We start from the raw sequence: 22,256 nt of genomic DNA on the forward strand, positions 1-22,256 counted from the left end.
CAAACAGTCCAGAGTAAAAAGTGCTGCCACTGGAGAATTCAAGGAGGCAGATTGCTCCCCATCTTGGCCTATTGTTATATCTTTTCACTGGGTGCAACATACCTCCTCTGGTGTACTGGGCCCATTCTGCAAACCTGGCCCCACCTCTTTCCCCTGTCCCTTTGGGGTGGATTGTGCTCCTGGAGTCTCAGAATAGGAGCTGTCCTTGTGCTATTTGAGAAAAGCACTACAGTTGTGGTTGACGCTTATGCTGGCTGCCCAGGTGGGGAAGAAGGCTGCTTATATCTCACCCCCTGCACACACAGGCACACAGAAGCCAACCCCAAACTGACCCTTAATTGTTTGCATCATCTTGAAAAAGAGAGATTAAATCAACTAGTGATGCTAAACATTGCTTGCAAAACATCACCTTGATTAGAGCCTAAAATAGGGGATTTCATTTGTATATTACAAAGTATTATTTTCTGTGCATTTGCTTTTCAGCCACTTCATTGCTTTTGCACATACAAGTGTTAATGAAGTAAGTGTCAAGTATGAGCAGAATGAAAAACATCATAACTATGCAGCTCCTAAGAGCTTTCTGGAACTTATCAAACTCTACCAGAATCTACTTGGGAAGAAGAGAAAACCTCCGGACAACAGCTTCACAGGTAGCTCTTTCAATATTTGTGTTATTTGTTAGCTATCTATACAGAGCTATTATTATTATCAATGACATTATGCAGTTGGTGGGCAAATAGCAGATGCGAGCAAATAGTTCCTTGCCCTGAAAACCTTACAGTCTATCCACAGCTGAATAGCATTGGAAACAAAACCGGAACATTTTAAACAGCAACAAACATATTGTGCATTTCTGCACTTTGTTTTTTAAAACTAATAAGCAACAGTGTCTGAGTGATAAATCCATAATAAGTTTAGAGGTGCATGCATTTAGAAGTTCAGGCTCCCAGGTAGTTAGACATCCAAATGCTGTGATTTGTGCCCTGAGTACTGTATTCTCCAAGATACTGAGCATCTTCATGTCCTACTTTTGTACTGCAGGAGACGCTTAGCATTGTGTAAGGATGAGTCCCTTTGAATTGCATCTGCAGTTTTGTTCCTGAGATTTGTTGTGGTTGCAAAAGTACAGGTGCAAACTTTCTTAAACATCTTCCCAAACATTTGTCCATTATAAAATCCTAAGACCTCTCTGGGCTTTGTTTTATAGGCAACCTAATTCTCCCCGCCCCGCCCCCAATATTATATGGTAGCCAGTTTGCAATCAATCCTTTAATTTAACAGAAACAATTAGCTCAATCCTTTCTTGTTTTAACCTTTTTACTGAGCCTTTAACCATTCTGAGAAGAGAATATAGGTCAAAAGATCCCATTTCAGGAGTTATGCTTACAAGGAACAGTTGAAGAGTGTCATTTGTACTTTCTCTCTGTGATACCTTTGTGTTGCAGCTCAATAATGGCCATTAATATCTCCTTGAATGAGGCTTCACGGAAATGGTAGTTGTGAACATGCAATCAGATCATTTAGGGACTAACAAGTGTTGCCCTGTGCCAGCAGTTGACTGACACTCCGCATTTTGCATAAAATTCACCTTACCTGCTAATATTAGATACTGTACATTGTCACTTTTTCATTTAATTTTGGCACACAAAGTACATCTCAGTTCTACTGTGTGTGTGTGTGTGTGTGTGTGTGTGTGAGAATCAAAAACCACCTACATAGATCTCTTTATAAAGTTGGATGATAAGCTATATATAAGATTAAAATACAAATAACTGTTTAAGATTATTGCTTAAGCAATGGTAGTGATACTACATTATTTTAGTAGCAATAAATTAGTTCCATATGAAGATAAACTATAAACCCAATGAGTTTATTGTCATTAAGAAAAATGGATTACCATTAAGTAGAGGTCTGATTCTGCAGTCCACATGCAAGAAAATCTCTCATTGATTTCACAGTGTTAACTGAATGTTAATGAGAGTTTGCCTACACATGGACCACAGGTTTGGATCCTATATTAGTATGATCCTGCTATTATTACTGTTTTTTAAAAATATGTATTTTAAGTGGGAGATTTTCAGAAGCACAAAGTGCAGATAAGCACCCAACTGACATTAACTTTCAATGGGAGTTGGAATTTGTGTCTTTGAAAATCTCTTATGGACATAAAAAAATAACGTTATATAAAGTAACAGGCAAAAATAAGCAGGGAGTGGAGGCCAGTGGTGAGTTCCTTTTGAAATTTTAAAGAGGAGATTTCCAGTGTAGAGCATTTTGGACCCTGACTGTTCCTGTTCTTTTCTTGGAATACCAAAGTTCACATTTATCCACGTGGCTCCAGAGCTTGACCCAGAGCCCCTCTACCATTGATCTGGTGGTGCAAATAGTGTGTAGGTTCAGAGCTCCCTCCTTCATCTTTGCTATCCTAGCTTTTAAAGACCATTCTGAGGCAGCAACAAGTAAGGTCTGTGTCCCCCTTAATCTCCTCCTCAGACTGGAAGTCTGGAGGACATCCATGGTAGGGGAGATAGGAGTCTCCTGTTCAAACCCTACCTCTCAGGCAAGTGCTCTAACCACTGAGCTCTGGGATATTTTGATGTGGGTCTCCTCTCTCTCTTCTTTTGATGCTGTTCTACTGTGGGAAACAATGAAAGACTCATTGGAGCAGGGGTACTGGACCCGGGGTCTCTCACCTTCCAGATGGGTGCCCAGACCACCAGGCACACAGTCGTTCCCTGTTTATCACCCAGTGAGTCTTTAAGTATTTATCCAAAGAGCAACAGCTTCAACAGGGGAGACTGAGGGTGCCCCACTATCATAAACCTAGTCCCAGATTTGGACCTTAGCGTCCAAAATATGGGGGTTAGCATGAAACCCTCCAAGCTTAGTTACCAGCTTGGACCTGGTAAAGCTGCCACCACCCAAAAAATTAGAGTGTTTTGGGGCACTCTGGTCCCCCCAAACCTTCCCTGGGGACCCCAAGACCCAAATCCCTTGAGTCTCACAACAAAGGGAAATAAACCTTTTCCCTTCCCCCCTCCAGGTGTTCCTGGAGAGACACACAGAAGCAAGCTCCGTGAATCTAAACAGAGGGATTCCACCCTCCCCGTTTCTAGCCTTGGAAAACAAAAGTACCGAGAGCTAATCTCTCTTCCCCCCTCACCCAGAGGGAATGCAAAGTCAGGCTAGTAAATCTAACACACACAGATTTCCCCCTGACTTCTTCCTCCCACCAATTCCCTGGTGAGCACAGACTCAATTCCCTGGAGTTCCCCACTAAAGAAAAACTCCAACAGGTCTTAAAAAGAAAGCTTTATGTAAAAAGAAAGAAAAATACATTAAAAATGGTCTCTCTGTATTAAGGTGACAAATACAAGGTCAATTGCTTAAAAGAAATATGAATAAACAGCCTTATTCAAAAAGAATACAGTTCAAAACATTCCAGCAACTATACCCATGTAAATACAAAAGAAAACAATAGAAACCTTACTGCCTTACTATATTTGTACTTACAACTTGGAAATAGAAGATTAGAAAGCAGGAAACAGAAATCCTCTCATAGCCAAGAGAGAGTCAGACAGAAGACCAGAACAAAGGACTCACACACAAACTTCCCTCCACCCAGATCCGAAAAAGTCCCATTTCCTGATTGGTCCTCTGGTCAAGTGTTTCAGGTGACTTCTTTCCAGGTGTAAGAGACATTAACCCTTAGCTATCTGTTTATGACACCCACATCAAAATATCCCATAGTTCAGTGGCTAGAGCACTCACCTGGGATGTGGGACACTAGGTCTAATTCCTCCACTCTGCCTGAGGGGAAGAAAAGATTTGAACAGGCATGTCCCACATCTCAGAAGAGTGCTCTAACCCCTGGACTAAAGTGAAAAGGTGGGCACTGCCAGCACCACCAGCCAGATTCTGAATGCCTCTGAGTGTGCCTACCAGCTCAGGTCCCATGAGTGAGATCAGGGCCGCCCAGAGGATTCAGGGGGCCTGGGGTCTACGGTGGCAGGTCCCGGGGTGGAAGGACCCCCCGTTGCTGGTCTTCGGGGCAATTTGGTGGTGGGTCCCAGGGTGGAAGGACCCCCCGCCGCAGGTCTTCGGGGCACTTTGGTGGCGAGTCTCGAGGTGGAAGGACCCCCCACCGCGGGTCTTCGGGGCACTTTGGTGGTGGGTTCCGGGGTGGAAGGACCCCCCGTCGTGGACTTAGGGGCACTTTGGTGGTGGGTCCTGAAGTGGAAGGACCCCCCCGCTGCAGGTCTTTGGGGCACTTTGGTGGCAGGTCCCAGGGTGGAAGGCCCCCCCGCCACGGGTCTTCAGGGCACTTCGGCGGCGGGTCCTGGGGTGGAAGGACCCGCCACCGCGAGTCTTCAGCGCACTTCTGTGGTGGGTCCCGGGGCAGAAGGATCCCCTGCCGCCCAATTGCCACTGAAGACCCGGAACGGAAGACGCTCTGGGAGCCCGGGACCTGCGAGAGTTTTCTAGGGCCCCCAGAGCGAGTGAAGGACCCCGCTCCAGGGGTCCTGAAAAACTAGGCCCTGAGTGAGATAGGTGCTCCTCTGCCTGGCTCATAGATTGATCTGGGGCTTCAGTGGCAGGTAGGTGTCTGGATGCACAGAGTAAGAAATGCAGCGCACATGCCCAGAGGCAGAACCTTAGGCACCTAGGAAACTTTTAGAGCAAAAATTTAGATGCTTATAGGGTTATGTGGCAGCCAGGTGTGGGTTTTGTGGATGTCAGTGGAGCCTAAAAATGAGACTGAGGCACTTAAGTCTGGTGTCTAGATGCCTAAGTACCATTGTGGATCTGGGCCTAAATATTTAGCTACACATGCACAAAAATAAACTGAGCCAAAAACATTAAATCATGAGATAGAATTAAACTTTACGCTTGTATGTTCTCTATGGTTTTGGTATAGGTATAGTTCTCTGTACGTTCCACTATCTATCTATTTTTCTGGGTTTTTATTCCATGCCTATCACCATGGTATCTTGTTCTTCCTCCTTTTTTTCATTAGAGAGCAGTTTTTTCAAAACCAGGGCAGGAATATTGTAAAGTTCTATGGCCATTTTGAAAATGGTTGTGAACATTTCATTGTTAGGAAAATATCTGACACAAGAGGAATATTAATACGCAAATCAACAGACTGTAAAATTCATTTTGGTACCTCCAGGGCAGTATTTTTATAAATACAGAAACATAATTATGCATCCTCTAGAGGACTAAAAATAATTATACAAATTTACAATAAAGCCCAAAGCCGTCTCTCCTTTTAGCTGTCTGTTTTTAATATAATTTAAATCTTGTTAAAACTTAATTACCAGTTCTCTCTTGTAATAATTTGGTGGAAGATTTGAAGTCTAAACTTGCTGTTCAAGCAATAGAACTTCATCTGAGAAGCAACGACACTGAGGTGCTCATTGTCAAAATAGGACAGTAGACAGAAATAGCGAAGAAAAAGCCACAGTGCATGATGAGGAGCAGAGGGTATAGATACGCCTAATAAAAACAAGACTGAGCTGGTCTCTCATATAAACACATGTAAAACATTAGAGCAAATCTACACACATGCATACGTATATAGAGCTTGATTAACTCCAGCTGGCAAAATCCAGGCTGTGGGCCCCAATAGTAGAAGGTCCAAATTGAGGGGAGAGCAGGGGATCCCAGTGGTTCAAGGCACCCTCAAAGCCTTCACTGCCAAGGATCCAAGAGCTGGGCAGGGCAGTGCAGGGCAGTGCAGCTCCAAAAGTGCTCCAAAAGCGGGTAGCACTAACTGGGAGATGGCATGGGTAGCACGCTCAGTGTATTTCCTGCAGAACCTCTGCTGGTGGCATCCCTACAGAGCCCTGGCCATGTTTTAAAACTGCCTTTGCAGAGGAGAACATCTACTGTCTCTCTCAATGGTGAGCCATGCTGAGCTGTTGCTGCCCCATCTGATGCATGTGGGTGCAATTGCTACCCACCTCTTGCTGGGGGGAATCAGTCTCACAGACTTGTTAGTAACATGAGTGTCCAATGTGAACAGTCCCTGCTAACAAATCCGAATCTGCCAAAACACTTTTACCTTATTATTTCACTAGGACTAATTCATTAGCTAAGAGATCTTACCTGTGACAAGCACAGACTGAAGTTTTATACATCCATGAGAAAGCGTCTAGCAAGACCTTTTGCCCCTACAGCACTGCCTTTATAGTAACAGTTAAACCATGAAGCAGGATTGATTTCCTGAGCCTTCCCTATTTAGTTGTCCTGTCTTACCCCAAGTAGCTGGGGACTTTGGGAAGCATGCATCTCCTTCTCAGTGCCCTCGCTGATGTGGTTTCCAGCAGCATGAAGATCATTGCCTCGGGTCAGGCCTAACATTGTTCCCATCCCATCTGCATGTGGTATTTACCAGTTAATGTTTAGGAACAAGTAGTATTTGTTCTACTCCTGTTCTTTGAACTTTAACTCATTTACAATTGCCTTTACATCCAAGTGAAAGCAACGTTGCATTGATTTATTTCAGCATTTTTAGTATGACTGTGTCCACAAAGAAGCATGCACATCCAAACGTCCAGCAGGTGAACAATTGGCACTGGGCACAAATTCAAGTGACTTGGTGTGGCATCTGGTGGGGGACCAGTTCTGATTAATGCTATCAGATCATTAGTCTTCCTTTCAATTGATATGCCAGATGTTTGTTAGGCTTGTTGATGCTGGTGACAGCTGTCATCACTGCCCCTTTCTATTCTTTCATATTGTGTATCCAAGGGGTGTTGATGAAAGCTGTGAAATGTTAGGGAGTTCAGTATTTTACATATTTCATATATCTGCCTCAGTCTGTTACCTAAAACCTGTTTATTCGCAATACACATTCATAGACTTAGAATGGACCATCACAATCATCTAGACCATCATGTTCATTTGCATGAGATTCATTATATTTGTTTCTGGTACTCCTTATGCACCCCATATCTGGCTTAAGTGCTATCCTGGAAAATTTTTGAATGCCAGCATAATGCTGTTTTTAATTAAGCAAATCATTTATACGGCTTGTATCTTTTATATAGACATAATATCCTTTAGACTGTGGAGAGAAGTATGCCAAATACAATAAAAGTGGCTAATTGATAAAACCTAGACATTGAAATTAAGGGATAAATTCTGCCCTCATTTGCACCTGTGCATACCAAGTCATAGGATTTCATTTGCTGAAATTAACCATAAATGTGTCTGTTTCCAGACCTTGTTTACCCTGCAGCAACATCACAGTGTGGTGTGGAACTGGTTGTGGGATGTTTTCCAGGTTGCTGCGATTCAAGCAGAAGTGACAAAGCAGAAGCAAGAGTCTGAAGATGATCTTGCCAAAGCTGGACCTGCTCTTACTGCCACAAATGCTGCCTCAACCATTCCAAACAGGGTAACAATTCTGCTTCACTCTCTAAACTGGTGTGAATAGAATCTTTTCTCTTGCTTTGCAGTTCCTGAGCTGTTGTTGATGCAATTCATAGCTGTAACCTTCCTGTGTTGTTTTAGTTCAATTTGACTGAGCTGAGAACTTTCCCTAACCCACCTGCTCTTGTAATCAAAGCGACTGTTGCTGTTCTGGTCCTTTTGTCTCCCAGTGGCAAAATTCCAAAGGATCAAAGATGGAAGAGTGCAAAGATGTACATGAATAAGATAGCAGTGTGTTAGAATGTTTCAGAAGTGTTATGTATTGGAGCAATCCAAGTAAATAAGTCTTTATTGCTGTGTGCTGGCTTAATTGTGATATTTGCAGCAAATGCTAAAGATCACAGAAAAGGCAGGAGTTTGTCAAATGAATTCAGAAAATGTTTCAGGCTAAATTACAGACACCTTTTTCTGTTTTATTTCTTAAAAATGATAGGACATATTTGACAATTTCCCAAGAATATACTTGTTAAATGTAGACTCCAAAATGTAAATTGCAAGTCCAGATTCTACCACTGTAGAAAAGTCTTCTTGCTACAAAAGAACCAAAAAAATCAATCTGTCTAATATGTACTTTTAATATAGTGTTGTAGTGAAGGCTGTCATTATCAGACTAGTTCAAGCATCTGCACCCCTGAAACTTAAGAATATTTTAACCTTGCTGGCTGTCAAATACTGTCAACAAATAAAGCCAGAAGGGGAGGTGCTGGGATTATCCACCCTGCATTGTGTTCTATGTTTTCAACTTAATTCCATAAGTAATGCCCATGTGTCAAGAGGAAAATAACTCCCACTCACTGTGTTAGGGGCTAAGAAGGTATTAACGCTCATCATTTTGCTGAGCAGGACTGGTGAGAGCACTGCTGACACCCCAAAGAGGGAGGTAGAGGGAGGCTTGTGGTATGCCCATTCACCGGGTCTCATTCCCTTTATGCCAGATTGCCTTCTCCAGCTTCCTCTCTCACACATCCTGTCAATTTGTCTCCAAGTCTATTGAACTAAGATACAGAGACTGCAAAACAGTTGCTGCTGGTGAAGGATTAATTTCATACTATATGAGAAAGGCAGCCATTGATATTGCATTAGAGGAACGCTTATCATGCTGATGAATTTCATATAGTTAGTAGCATCAAGCATCAAAGGTTTGGTCTCAGCATTGCATCCTAAAGCTTTATGGCACAGTCAAGCATCAGCACGGCACTAAAGTGGAAGTCTTGTCTTATGGGACAGTATGAATGAACTGACTACTGCTTATGGGCCCAATCCTCAGTCAGCCTTCAGGAGTTTTGATTAAATAGAGGCTGTAGAATGAGGCCCAACATCTTTAAAACTGCTTGTTATAAACATCCGTATTATCTCAGTGAGGCTTTGTTTACAGAACTTTTAGAGGAAGGGGGATTTTTCACTGAAGATCAAATTTTTAAATTGGAGTACTAAGTTTGATATATGTTAGAGAAATAATTCTGTTTGCACCTCACACTCATAAAAAGTATGGGACAAATACTTCTGAAAGCACAGAAGGCACAAAGGTGTATAGGCAACAGGGATTCCTTATGGATGTTAGCAAATTTCTTAACTAATTTTCATAAACACAGTGCAGCACCATTCCTACCAATGGGGTAAGCTGTAGCATATGCTGAGAGTAGGGCTAGATGACACAGTGGATGCCTATGAATGGATGATGAAAGTTCGATTGTGAAGGAAGTTGTGCTAGTCCCGTGTAGCAGACTAGCATAGTGCATAAAGATTGTGTGCCAACTTCCGTTCTGTACCCTATTTTCCGGTTGTGCATATCTTTTCTATACTAATTCTGTGAAGCTGAAATTTTTGATTCTTGATCCAAAGGTGAATGTTTCTGAAGAGTCTGAGCAAAACCAGAGGTTTTGGAGCTAGGGCTATATGTGCGTGTGTATGAGAGAAAATACTCTTCCCTTTGTGCCGTAATCAGAAGTGTTGTGGGTAGTTAGAAAGCAGACATATCGGACTTGGCTTGGGTTAATCTTATGGACTTCTAAGCTACTAAGAAATTGTGAAAAAAAATCATTTGGTAGTTTTGAGGTGAAGAATGGTGACTCTGGGAAGTTTCACACATGCAGGATAGAATTTTCCAGTTTGTTTTTATTCAACTCAAAAGCTAAAGTAGCTTAGAACACTAGTGACATCGAACCACTTAGGTATGAGTCTGCCTGTTATTTGGGAGTGGGAGAGCTCTAGCTCAGGTTTCAGCCTCTTTAATGTCACCAACCCTGTCCTCCAAAAATATTACCAAAATCCTCCAGTACAAATGAACTAATGGAAGATGGCTGGTAGTTATACAAAGCTACCTGTGCTGGAATGAAAAGGTAAAATCTTTAGCCTATTTGTTAGACCATTTAGTCATAAAATTGCTGAAAGCCCTGATTATAGGTGGACTTTTCAGGTGCTTATCTTATAATCATCCCTCAATAGCTGCTGAATAGGTTTCTCTTTCAGAAGCACGCCTTCAGAGTCCAGCGCTGCACAAGGTTCTCAGTGGGACTGGAGGGCATTCGGCCCTATGCAGATTAAAACCCCAAGTAAGAAGACTATGTCATTAGACTACTTTATATTCAGAGTGTAAGTCTAGCCAGAATTATTAATTATTAACCTTTCTGCATCCAGCTCTATCACTTTGGTTATTCATCTGACTACTAGGAAGATTCAATTTGTTTTGCTACAAAGCTGTTTATCAACTGGGAGAATAAACTGAGTCATGTTGTTATATAATCCTAAATTAATGATTGACCATTAGGCTGTTTAGATTAAGCATTTATAAGTTACATTTTTGCAAAGTAATGAACTTTAAATATTTAGTTACCTTGGTTTCTTATTATTCATTATAAAACAATAACAACAAACTTCAGTGAATAAAAGGAAAATAAATTATTTTAAGTTTCAAGTGGGGTTCATGGTAGTGAATCAGTCATTACCCAGATTAAATATTGATCTTCTCCAGAGATGAAATATATTCCTGTATTCTGGAACAGCTAGAATACCTCCATGATCATAGACATTTAAAGCTGTGATTTTGAAACACATCATTGAGAGAGACTGTATTTGCATAGTTTGCACGTAGAATGAAAGCTTTGTTATTTTTCTTTGAGGCTGTTGTTAGCAAATTGCTAGATTACCCAAAAGACTTGTTGAGATCAAAGAACAGGCCTGCACAAAAAGGTCATGTCTAATACCCAAGATACTTAGTAATGTGAGTTTAAAAAAGCAACACTACCCATCTTCAAATAGTAATAGGAGCCAGGGGAAAACACTATCCTACAGTCCTCCTGAACACTAACCTCCCATTGGCTTCAATGGGAATTCCTCATGTGGAGTGACAGCAGGATTGGACACTATGAGCCATGTGTTGCCAGCCAGACTCATTTAAACTCCTATTAATTTCAGAGGGAGGTTTTTTATTTTAATTTTTTTTTCCTGAAGATTTCCCCCCATAAACATGGAAAAAGAAAGCCAGGGAAAAAATACAAAACAATCCATTTGGACTCTGTGGGATTTTTGTTTTTATTTTCTCTTTATTAACTTCTCTGTTGCTTCTCACTAGTTAGATGTCTCATGCTAAATTTGCCCTGTACAATGTGTATGGATCATGACTGTAAACGTGTGCTGTCGGGGTTCACCCCTCTCTGGGGTGGCTGGGAGCCCGGCCGCCTCACTACCTGGGGCAACAAACGACAGCTCAGGGCTCAGGCCCTCAGGCAAGGGCTGAGCAAACAGTTCAGTCTATTAAGTCCAGGCCCTAGGTCAGGGCAGGGTTACAAACAACAATTCAGGGCTCAGACCCTCAGGCGGGGTTGAGCAACACCAGTTCAGTAATTTAAGCCCGGGCACTAGGTCTGGGCGGGGCAACAAACAATAGTTCAGGGGCTCAGCCCCTCGGGCAGGGGCTGAACAAACAGTTCAGTAATTTAAGCCCGGGCCCTAGGTCAGGGCGGGGCAACAAACAACAGTTCAGGGCTCAGACTCTCAGGCAGGGCTGAGCAAACAGTTTAGTAAGGTAAGCCCAGGCTCCTGGGCCTGAGCATTGGGGCGACGGGGAGACGGCCACCCGTGAATGGGGTGGCAGGGGGGACACAGGCCCGCCCACTCCTCTGCGTCCCAGCCCGGGGCCCTAACAGTGGCAGGCTGCTGCTGTGTCAGTGGGGATCCTGGCCGCAACCACATTGACATTGGATCTCAGTGTGCTGCAGCCAGACTAGGGTCGGCTGCCCCCGGGCTACTTCCAACCTCCCCCTCTACCAGTACCTCTGTCTCGGCAGCGTCTTCCACAGCGTCCCACACCATGGGCTCCCCAGGATACTGAGCAAGGGGTAAACTGGGCAGCTCTTCAGGGTGCCTTTGTACAGCCTGGCCTAGGAGCTCTTCCAGTGCCTGGTCAGCGTCCAGGCTCACAGGTACGGCCAGTCCTCAGGTCGGTCGCCAGCGGCAGGAGTCTCCCCAGCGGGAGCTAAGGCACCAGCGTCTGGCCTCTCCGGTGGCCAGGCAGCTTCTGAGCCCTGGGGCTGGGCTTTTATACTTCCTGCCCTGCACCTTGATCTCTGGGGGGTGGGCACAGGCTCCTGTGGCTCCGCCCACTTTCGCATCTGTAGGGGCTCATCTCTCTTTGGGGCGGCTGGGAGCCAGGCCACCTCACTACAATGATAGATCCGTTTGATAACATGGAAAAGGAAAAGGAAGTTTGTTTGGGGTCGACCTGGATATTCAGGTCATGATTAACCTCAATGAAAAGAATGTTTAGAAAGAAGAAGAACAGGTTCCCACAAATAAGAAATCTTTATCTAAGTTAACGTTCAAAATGATTAACAAAAGTAGATTCAAGCCATTTGTTATCAATCTCTAGTATGTGGAGATACCTGGAGGGTTATGAAAAAGGGTCTCCACTAAGTGCCCTTGGGTAGTTTCCTAAGTGTTGGTAATTTATCTCTGTTTGCTTCACTCTCATGGCTGAACTGTGAATATGACGCTTTCCCCAGACCCTCTCTAAGTACTGGCTGCATCAGTGGAAATACAGTTGCAAACTGTCCCAGACCTACTGGGCTGGTGCTTTGTGGCAGGTGCTAAAACTCCTCGAGTTTCCTGTGCTACATGATTAATACATCTTCACAGTGTTTTCTCTTTGTTTTCTAGGTAGATGATTTCCTCCAAAATCTTGTACATTTTGATAAGGAACACACCCATGAAATCACTGTTACGACTAAACAAAAAGATTATCTTAGTGACCCAGATTTCAATCCAGAATTGTGTGTACAAAATCTTTAGCAGACGTCAAATGCTGTGCTTGGGTTATTAATATCATTAGAGTCCATGAGAGTATTAATCTGTTCAGTTTAGAGTTTAAAAATTTGCCTTCTTTCAGCCATACTCTTCTGAATGCAAAAGGATTCACTTCTTGTCAATAGTCATAATAAAGTATATGAGAAAATGTTATTTTAAAAATCTCATAGATTATCTGTAAATCTAGATTCAAGCATAGTGGTAACTTTACCATCTTTCTTTATTTGGAGGGGTTTGACCTTGTAAGTGTAGTCAGACCTCAGGAGTCCCTAGCGCTTAGTTCTGTACTCTGGCTGCTAGACTATATGCATGCTCCTCTCTAGCCTTTGGTAGTGGTAGTGTAAACGGTTTGGAGGATGAAACTGCCAACCATATCATGCTCAAAGCCAATGTAAACAGTCTTGATCCTGGGAAGACAGCAAGGATTGGGGAAGGTTACGATTCTTTACTCACTTTCACTAATATTCCATTGGCCTGGTCATCCTCCCGTAGATCCCCTCATGGATCTTCTCCTTTCTGATCAAAGCAGAAGGATTAGCTGTCTCGGTGTGGCAGTCTTACCATGCTCCAAACTCTACAGAGGGCACTCCATGGCCCCAGAGTCTCCCCTGGAGGAGGAGGCAGAGACTGGGTGGAAAAGGGGCCGGAGTTGAGCCAGGGCCAGGGTTGAAATTGAAGTATATGAAACGTCTGTTTAACAGTTCAAAAAAACCACCAATGCCCTTGTATTGTTTGAACAACCTGCAGTAAATTATATTTAATCAGACGAGTGGATAGAACAGCTCCACATTAGCGATGTTGAAATAATTTTTTATGCTTACTCTGTGTATGGACTTTGCTTTGAGACTGCCTCTGTTGGTTTGGTGAGGGGCTAATTGTTGCTATTAGTGATTTCACTAAATAGCATGTTTTAAATATGCCAATCGAAAGTTCAGTGGATAATGTTTCAAACTTTTTAATAAGTAATCACTGGTTTTATTGCTCTAGGGCAAGGGATTTATGTATCTAAATGTGATTAGCATTAATGAGAGTTAGTCTATGTGCCTCAGTCTTCACTCACAGAGAAGAGAGAAACCCTTTGCTCCAGTTATACTTGTACTGCAATGTGGCATTCCAAGGGGATGCTGTAGTTTTCTTATAGGAATGTACAGTACATAGGGCAGTAGTTCCCAACCTGTAGGACGCAGAAGACCTCTCCAGCAGTGGTTCCAGCAGTGTGTGGCTGCTGATATCACTCTGAGTGCAGGACAGGTTGTGGAAAAACAAAGAGAGGCTCTGAACTCCAGTGGCTGCCTTCTCCCCATCCTGTCTCTGGTCTGCATGAAACCGGGCAGGAGAGTAGTGGTAGCAGCTGGAATAGCCCACATGGATTGGAGGAGAGGAGCACTTGGTGTGAAGAAACTGCCAGACTCCTGCTCTCACTGCAGAAGTTCTCCGTGGATAGCAGACAGTGGCTGGTGGCTCCTTTTAAGCCACCTGCCTACCTTCTCTTAAAGCAGCCACCCACCCATCGCACCTGGTCCATTCCCAACAAAGCACAAGGGTATCAAAGAGGCATCAAACCATCCTGTCTCCCCCTCTTCCTTGGCTTACTGCATGCACGGATCCTTCTGGTAAGTGGGGGAGGAGGAAGAGAAGGGAAGCCACCTGCTAATATGCCTGGTTTGGTCAGGACAGACCCAGATTTGGAACCCATCCCTGGAAAACAGCTGTCCCTGTCACTGATCCAGGACTACGTGTCAGACTGCCCTTCCCACTACTCCCTGACAGCTACTTCTCTCAATTTTAGCAGCTGGCTTCCAGCTCTCACCCCTTAAAGCTGCCTCTAGAGCTGGTGGAAGAACTGGGAGCTACACCTGTGCAGCAGGGAGGTGCCAGCCGTGACAAAGAGGAAATCACTGAAAGCAGAGAGTCTAGAGATAAGCCTGCATTCTCTGTGGGCAGGAAAAGGTCAGGCCCCGGCTACATAGGCCAAGCCAAGCATGAGTGGGGGTGGAGTTATGAGGAACCGAGAATGGAAAAACTCCCAATGACTTAAATGGGCAGTAGGCCTTATCAAACTTCTATTAAAATCAATGGAAAGACTCTCAATAGGAGCACTGCTGGAGAGCCTGGTTTTGTATTTGGTTTTCTTATAAGTGTTTCTGAGTCTCTTTGCTTTGAGTTGACATTGTGTGGGGTCCTGGAAGTGACCCTTCTCATCCAGTCCCTTAGCTATTGCTTTCTACACCTCTGTATTTCTGTGTTTCCTGGCAAGGGCTGCCTCAACCCTTACCTCTCCCTCAGGGGATAGGAGATCCAGGCCCTCTGCATGGCTCCTGGGCCTGCACAGGGTGTGCTATAGTGCTGCAATAGCAATGTAGGATATATACGACTCTAGTGGAGTGCAGCAACAAATGGACTGATCATGGGTTTGTGCCAGCATTTAAATGGGGAGGCGACATCTGGTCAGGATGACTCTAGAGCAGTGCAGGGCACACAGGTGAACAGACAGGCCAGTCCTGGCATAATGGAAAGCATTGTATGATGGCATTTGGAAGGCTGCCAAAGTTTATGCAAGGTAGAGCTGTGCCCCTGTGAACAATAGTCTGCATTAACCCAATACACAATGAATTAAACCACATTCAAAGTGGATTATAGAATACATATTAACTGGCTAGTTAATACACGGCAAGAATTGCTCTGTGTGGATGTAAGCCATTTTAATTTGCACAAACTAAATGTAGTTTGAAATAAACCCTGGGCATAGACAAGGCTTCACAGAGTTCTGTAGGAGCTGCATCTGGCCCAACGTGAGGCATGTCTGAATGTTCCCTCCCTCTCAGGTGAGAAGGCGTCACTGGGTATTTTAAATTGAGCCCCACCCTTTCTATTCAGAGATGATCATTGCTCTATACTTAAACTGCCTCAATCTCTCCAACAAGTGTACTCTGTCCAAACTATTTAAGAGTCTGGATTATAAATATTTGGGGCAATGATGTGAGGTGATCTCAATATAACCGAAAACAAGATTGTAATGTTCATCATACCCATTTTGTTTGATATATGCATACAAGAAAATTTGCTCTTGGGTGTGTACAGTGTTTCTGATTAAATGCTTTATTCATACTCGCATGTCAATCTATTAGTGTGCTGTTAATTCAAATGTTACTATGATGAATTTTTCAGCATTAGCACATTTATCACAGGTAGATGTGAAACTTAGACAAAGGTATACGCTCTCGTTAATGATGAGCAGCCTATTCATCTTACGAGAGTGTAATTAATGTTAGTTACAATACTTAATTTTTCACTGTTTGTCATGATGCATATTTAGCATTTCTTCTGTCCTTTATCAATCTGCTCTCCTACCACGTGGTACTTCAAAAAGATATATGTATTTAACCTGATCTGGGGCCTTGGTTTTTTACAATATTTAAAAAACAGGCATTTTTTTTCTCCCTGTGTGGTATGCAGCACAGTTTGTGAAAACCTAGATTTTGTAGCATTACTTGCTATAAGATTCTTGGTTCTGAACTGGTGCACTTTTAATATTATTAATAAAGTAACCAGTTAAATAAAACACACACTAAAGAGGTTGATGATCTTTTGCTGCCATATTTGCTGAGCTTGTATAAGGGTTTAATGTTCCTCATTGTTCTCTTGTTTTTTAAATGACATTTTACTGTGTTACTAGTAGACAAATAAATGCATTCATAATATAATTCTGTGAACTAATTGAATGTTTGAAATGTAATTGTTAAGGTAAATATGCAGCAGTACAAGCCTGTTATGTATTTTTGAGCATTTCTTTGTAAGGTAATATTGTCAGCTCTAATAGGGCCAAATTGTGCCCAGTTAGCCTGGTGATTTAGGGGGCGGAAGGAGGGTCAAGTCTAGGGTGGCAGCACTGGAGAAGGGAAATAAATATACAGGACCATTATGTCCCCCCTTGCACAGGGGAGTGGAGGATGGAAGGACTGAACAGTGCCTTAGCTCCATCTCCAGTGCACCAAGGAGCATAGCTGTACAGGCTTGCTGGGAATAGTACACTGCACTGAACTAGGAATAGACCTGCTGCAGTTTGTTCTTCTGCTGCTCCAGGGAGAAAGTAATCTCCTTGCGCTGATCCTGGGGCAGTGCAATAGTTTTGTTTCTTTGAACAAAATTCCTTATTTTTACTCTACTTCTCTGTGCAAAAGATTAAAAGATCTTAGTAAAAGGCTTAATACTATGAACAAGTACAGAATTATACTCGGTATTGTTTTTTTTATAAAATATAGACAGCCAAATTTAGCTCTGACTTACCTTGTGCAACTGCATGGAGGCCCGTGGTGTTATGTGAAGGTAAATGCTAGTAGAATTGGAACAGAAATAGAATATATAAAATAGGTTACACAAAACTCCCACTGAAGTCAATAGGTGCAGGAATGGGTACTACTGGAACTGCTGAGCATCGTCAAATCTCATTGAACTAACTCAATGGGAGCCGAGAGCGTTCAGAATTTTGCAACACTGAGCCCTTAAATCATGGCTTCTAAAGGGTCAATCCTTCATTCTTTGGACATCCAAAATGCCTATTAACTTTGATTGGAGGAAGATTGTGTGAATTCTTGGTGTAACATCTGGGGGCTGTATAAGCCAAATATTTTGAGTCCAGGATTCTATGGCTTTTGAATCTACTTGGGGTTGCTTTTTTTTTTCCTTCAAACTTTTTGCCTCTAGGAAAGAGGAGATTAATTCCAATTCATTAATCGCTATTTCCCATTATCAACCTCTTGGTGTGATCAAGAATATAAGTGCCAACCATCCATGATCTTTTCAAACAATGACTCATTTCACTTTTAAAATGCTGAAACTGTTTTACAGTTTAGGTGTATTGTGAAGTGGATCTAAAACTCCAGTCCTTGCCTCAAGCCAATAAATGTACAGTGCCATTCTGCTATTGCAGCAGAAAAACTCAGTTTTTCGAAAGACGTTTGAAATAGGTTATTTTATTATTTGAATTGACCATGTTTTCTTTTGTGTTTTTCCCCCTTATGGGTGAAGTGTGCTGCAACCAAATTTGGAGGCTCAACATATATTACAGACTTGAAAATTACATGACCTTGACCATAAATATCTATAATTGTAGACCAGCTAGGCTTAGTTATTATTTGACCAGTTCTCTGTACTAACCAGTTAGTGCTGGTAGTTAGCTATATTCCACTGTGGGTGATGCAGTGCCGTAAGCGTTCCACTGTAACAGGAACACTATTAAAACCATTTTCCCCACATTACCAGTCTTTACCCCACAACATAATGTGCTCAAATCAATGTGAACAAATATAGCAAAAGGTTCTATTTCTGTGACTAGAATAAAAGTATTTAGAGAAAAGGGACTCCTTCCCTCAACAAACAGTGCATTTTTTTAGCTTTAATTTTTCCTGAAAATTAAAGCGCCAAATAACTAACAACCCCCCTCCATTCCATTCCCCAAAACAAACAAACTCAGCAACTCTCCAAAAATCCCCTTTCATGTTAATGTGATTTTGGCTCCTATCTGACATTAAACTCAGGGAATTGCTAACACAGCAGTATTACAGAACAACAAACTTGAATGTGTGCCTATTTGGACCAATAAAGGCTAATTAAGTACAAAGTTGCCTTTAGCCTCTGCAACATTTCTAAGTAACACAGCTAGTTATAAAAACAAACTATAAAACACACTAGTAGATGAACATTTCACTCCATTTTGATTTCACCATTTAACTTTAAAAAGGAATTTTAAAAAACACCCAGGAGCAATGAACTTTTGAACTCAAAATTATTTAGTGTGTGGGGCTTTTTGTTTGTTTATTTTTCTTCTAAAAAAAGTGTCTCGGAAGAGAGCTTCGTTTTTCTAGCATTTGTCCAATAATCCTCCAAAAATGAACCTGATCATGTAATCCCTTGGTAAAGCAAATAAGCAGCCCTTATTCACACAAGTATTCTCATTTATTTCCTTAGGTGACTGAGTAAGGGTTGCAGGATTTGGTCGAATATGCCGTTTACAAGAATTAATTTAGCACTCAATTATGCACTGAGATATATGTATGGAGTTCCCACTGATGTTGGTCCTATTAGATCCAAAAGGGTGTGGTTCTCTTCCCTGTTGTATATTTATTCCCCAGTCTTGTTTCTCCTATTCTGATTGGTGGGCCCTTCCTAACATTGTGATGAAGAACTCCAATCCATGATTCGTATTGGATTTTTTTTTTCCTAATGTAATGTCATTCTGAGATCTGGACTAACCCTGCCATACAAAGAGTAAGGGAAAGGAATATAGCCTAAAAGCAGAGTGATTAAATGTTTGTACAGCACCTAGCACAACTGACCCTGAACTTGATTAGTGACTCTAGCTAATTAAATACAAATAATTAATAATTTTCCAAAGCTTGTGGCCTGTTTTTATTCTGGACTGACAGCATTAGCACTTTTATGTCTTTCATCGCGCCATAAAGCTTTAGTTCAAGAACAGTGACAACTGAATATTTTTGTGAGTGATACTTTCAAAGAAATTAAATAATGAAATGTACAATATATTTCAGTTTGCTATGATCATTTTGATGTACCATTTGCAATGGAAATGAGTATATAACATACTCATGTGTACAGATAAGGAAAATGACAAACACTAGCAATCTTTGTTCAATTCATTTATAATATTCAGGAAAAAAAATTCCTTCCATTCCATTTCTTGATGAATTCTGTTTAGTTTTTAGGGGAAAACATACACACGAAAATTAAAACAAAGAATAACTAATTACTAGATACAAAAATACTTAATAACCTTCTATCTATAGGTGAGATTTTGACTGAAAGTGACTGCAAATCCTAAAGCAAAAATACTCTGGATTTTGTCATGAGTTACTGAAATGTAAAGAACTCCATAGTGATTTTTGTGTGGAATTCATCGATCTGACATTCTCCTTACTATAAAATACTTCTTTTATTTCTGTAGATCAGACTGAGAAATAAAACAGCATATGAAATCAGATAAATGCATATGTATTCAAATATTCCTGTGTACATGTATAGCTGCGATCCACAACCCACACCATGTCTAAGTGGTTGTTTTTTCTTCCCTGCTAGTGTCACTCAGTTTCTGCACAATTTAATCTGCCATTAAAGAAGCTCCTATCCCTTATGCCTGTGAAATACCCTACTTCAAATATAAATCGATGCTGGGTTTGCATGCTTGGAACCAAGGTCTTTAAGAGAGGTGGGATAACACTGAAACCTAACGATCACACATTAAATCACATGTCAACTCTTATCGTAGAGTATGGGTTTTCTAACTGGGGGGGGGGCGCGGGGCATGATGAGATTATCAGGAGAGTGTAAGGAAGTGACTGGTTAAGAATGTTTTCTTGTTTCTTCCAATTATTGTTGATGATGTAAGCAGAGTGTGAATGAGCTCTCCCCTGACAGCTAGCTGGGGAGGAGAAAAGACTTCAGGAGCAGATTGTATTTACATGAACACACCCACTCTGCCTAAGTATCCAGCAGACAGAGCTGTGTTGCCCAAAGTGATCAACTTTGGTTGATGTTGGGTTACAAATCAGTCAGGAAAGTAACTGAAATATTTTCCTCATGGATTGTATTTTTCTAAATGGACAACCTACCTAATTCTCAATTACTGAAGGACAATCTCCACTCGTATATTTTGCTTTCCACAACCAACTCTCTGTACAACTTTTCATGAGTGATATACCTGAGTATTTGGATTCTAATATCTAAACCAGGGGTTGGCAACCTATGGCACATGTGCCAAAGATGGCACGCGAGCCAATTTTTAATGGCACGCGGCTGCCTGCTGGGACTCCACGTGCCATTAAAAATCCTACCAAGGCGGCAAGCTGCGGGGTCCGCGGTCCCAGGCTGGAGTGCCGACCTGAGTGCAGCAAGCCTCCACTGCCTTCCCCTAGAGCCCTGCCGCCACACGCGCAGCGCTCTGGGGGTTGGGGCTAAGCGCTCCCACGGGGCAGCATTTGGCTCCGTGGGGAGGGAAAGACGCTCCCCGCTCATCCGGAGCCCTGCTGCCGCGCGCACAGTGCTCTGAGGGGCAGGGCAGAGCTACATGCATGGGGGCAGCGGGGGCAGCAGCGGCAGGGCTCCGGATGAGCAGGGAGCCTCATAGTAAGGGGCCAGGTCCGGGGCCGGCGGACGGGGGGGTTGGGTAAGGGATGGGGGCAGTCAAGGGACAGGGAGCAGGGTGGGTGAGATCCCGGGAGTGGTTAGGGGTGGGGATCTCTGGAGGGGACAGTCAGGGAACAGGGGGGTTGGATGGGGCATGGGAGTCCCCGGGTCTGATTGGGGGGTGGATAGCGGTCAGGGGAGTCAGGGGACAGGGACCAAGGAGGGTCCTGGGGAAGTAGTTAGGCTGTGGGGGGGGGTCTCTGGAGGGGGTGGTCAGGAGACAAGGAGCTGTGGGGGGTTGGATGAGTCAGGAGTTCTGGGGGGTCCTGTCAGGAGGCAGGGGTGTGGAGAGGTGTTGGGGCAGGTAGGGAGCAGGCGGGGTGTTGTATGGGTCCAGAGTTCTGGGGGTCCTGTCAGGGGCAGGGAGCAGTTAGATAGGCATGGGAGTCCAGGGGGTCTATCTGGGGTGTGGATAAGGGTTGGGGCAGTCAGGGGACAGGTAGGGGGTAGGGTCCTAGGGGGGCAGTCAGGGGATAAGGGGTAGGGGTCCCAGGAGGGGGTAGTTGGGACAAGGAGTGGGGGTTGGGGGTTCTGGGTGGGGCAGTCACTCAGCCCTCTGCCCTGAGCCCTGCACCTCCACACAGGGGCCTGCTCCCCAGGGCCCTGCTTTGACCCCTGTACCACCCAGCCCTCTGTTGACTCTTTCACTCCCCCCCATGAACCCAGCCCTGACTGGCACCCTCACACATACCCAGCCCCCTGACTCTGACACCTGCACCCCCCTCACATACCCCCAGCCCTCTGCCCTGACTCTTGCACCCCACACATCCCCATCCCCATCCTGAGCACCAAACGGGAGCCCCTGCACCACCACTCACATTCCCACCTGCACCCCTCACACCAAATGGGAGCTGCCCAGGTGAGTGCCCCCACACCCAAACCTCCTGCCCCAACCCTGAGCTCCTTCCTTCATTCTAGCTCCTGGTCAGACCCTTCACCCCCAGCCCTGTGCTCAGTCCACTCCCACTCTCAGTTCAGTGCAGAGAGAGGAAGAGAATGGACCAGAACCAGGGAGAAGGTAGGTACCCACTGTATGTGGGCAGGGCTGGGACCCCAGACCAGCACCGGGCTGAGCGGGTCCGGCTGCTGGGATCCTGGCTGGCAGGAGCCGGAGGATGGAACCCCTGAGCGGCAGCAGGCTGAGCTGCTCAGCCCACTGCCGGTCTGGGGTCCCGGCTGCTTGCCCTGCACAGCCCGCTGCTGGGCTTGGGTTCTGGCTGCCAGACCCTTCCCAGCTGCAGTCCCGGCCGCAGGCCTCACTCAGCCCACTGCCGGCCTAGGTGAACATAACCCCAGACCAGCAGTGGGCTGAGCGG

At 43.8% G+C, this 22,256-nt stretch overlaps 1 protein-coding gene and 1 pseudogene across 1 annotated transcript in view; one reads left to right on the forward strand and one right to left on the reverse strand.

The window, feature by feature from the left end:
* The window catches only part of MAP3K20 (mitogen-activated protein kinase kinase kinase 20), a 564,831-nt gene that overhangs the window by 306,749 nt on the left and 235,826 nt on the right, over window positions 1-22,256 (reverse strand). The window lies entirely within an intron of this gene.
* LOC127030193 (dynein axonemal heavy chain 11-like) overlaps window positions 1-22,256 on the forward strand; it is a 243,483-nt pseudogene that overhangs the window by 186,689 nt on the left and 34,538 nt on the right.

This window comes from Gopherus flavomarginatus, chromosome 10, assembly GCF_025201925.1.
Source record: "Gopherus flavomarginatus isolate rGopFla2 chromosome 10, rGopFla2.mat.asm, whole genome shotgun sequence".
Lineage (NCBI taxonomy): Eukaryota > Metazoa > Chordata > Testudines > Testudinidae > Gopherus > Gopherus flavomarginatus.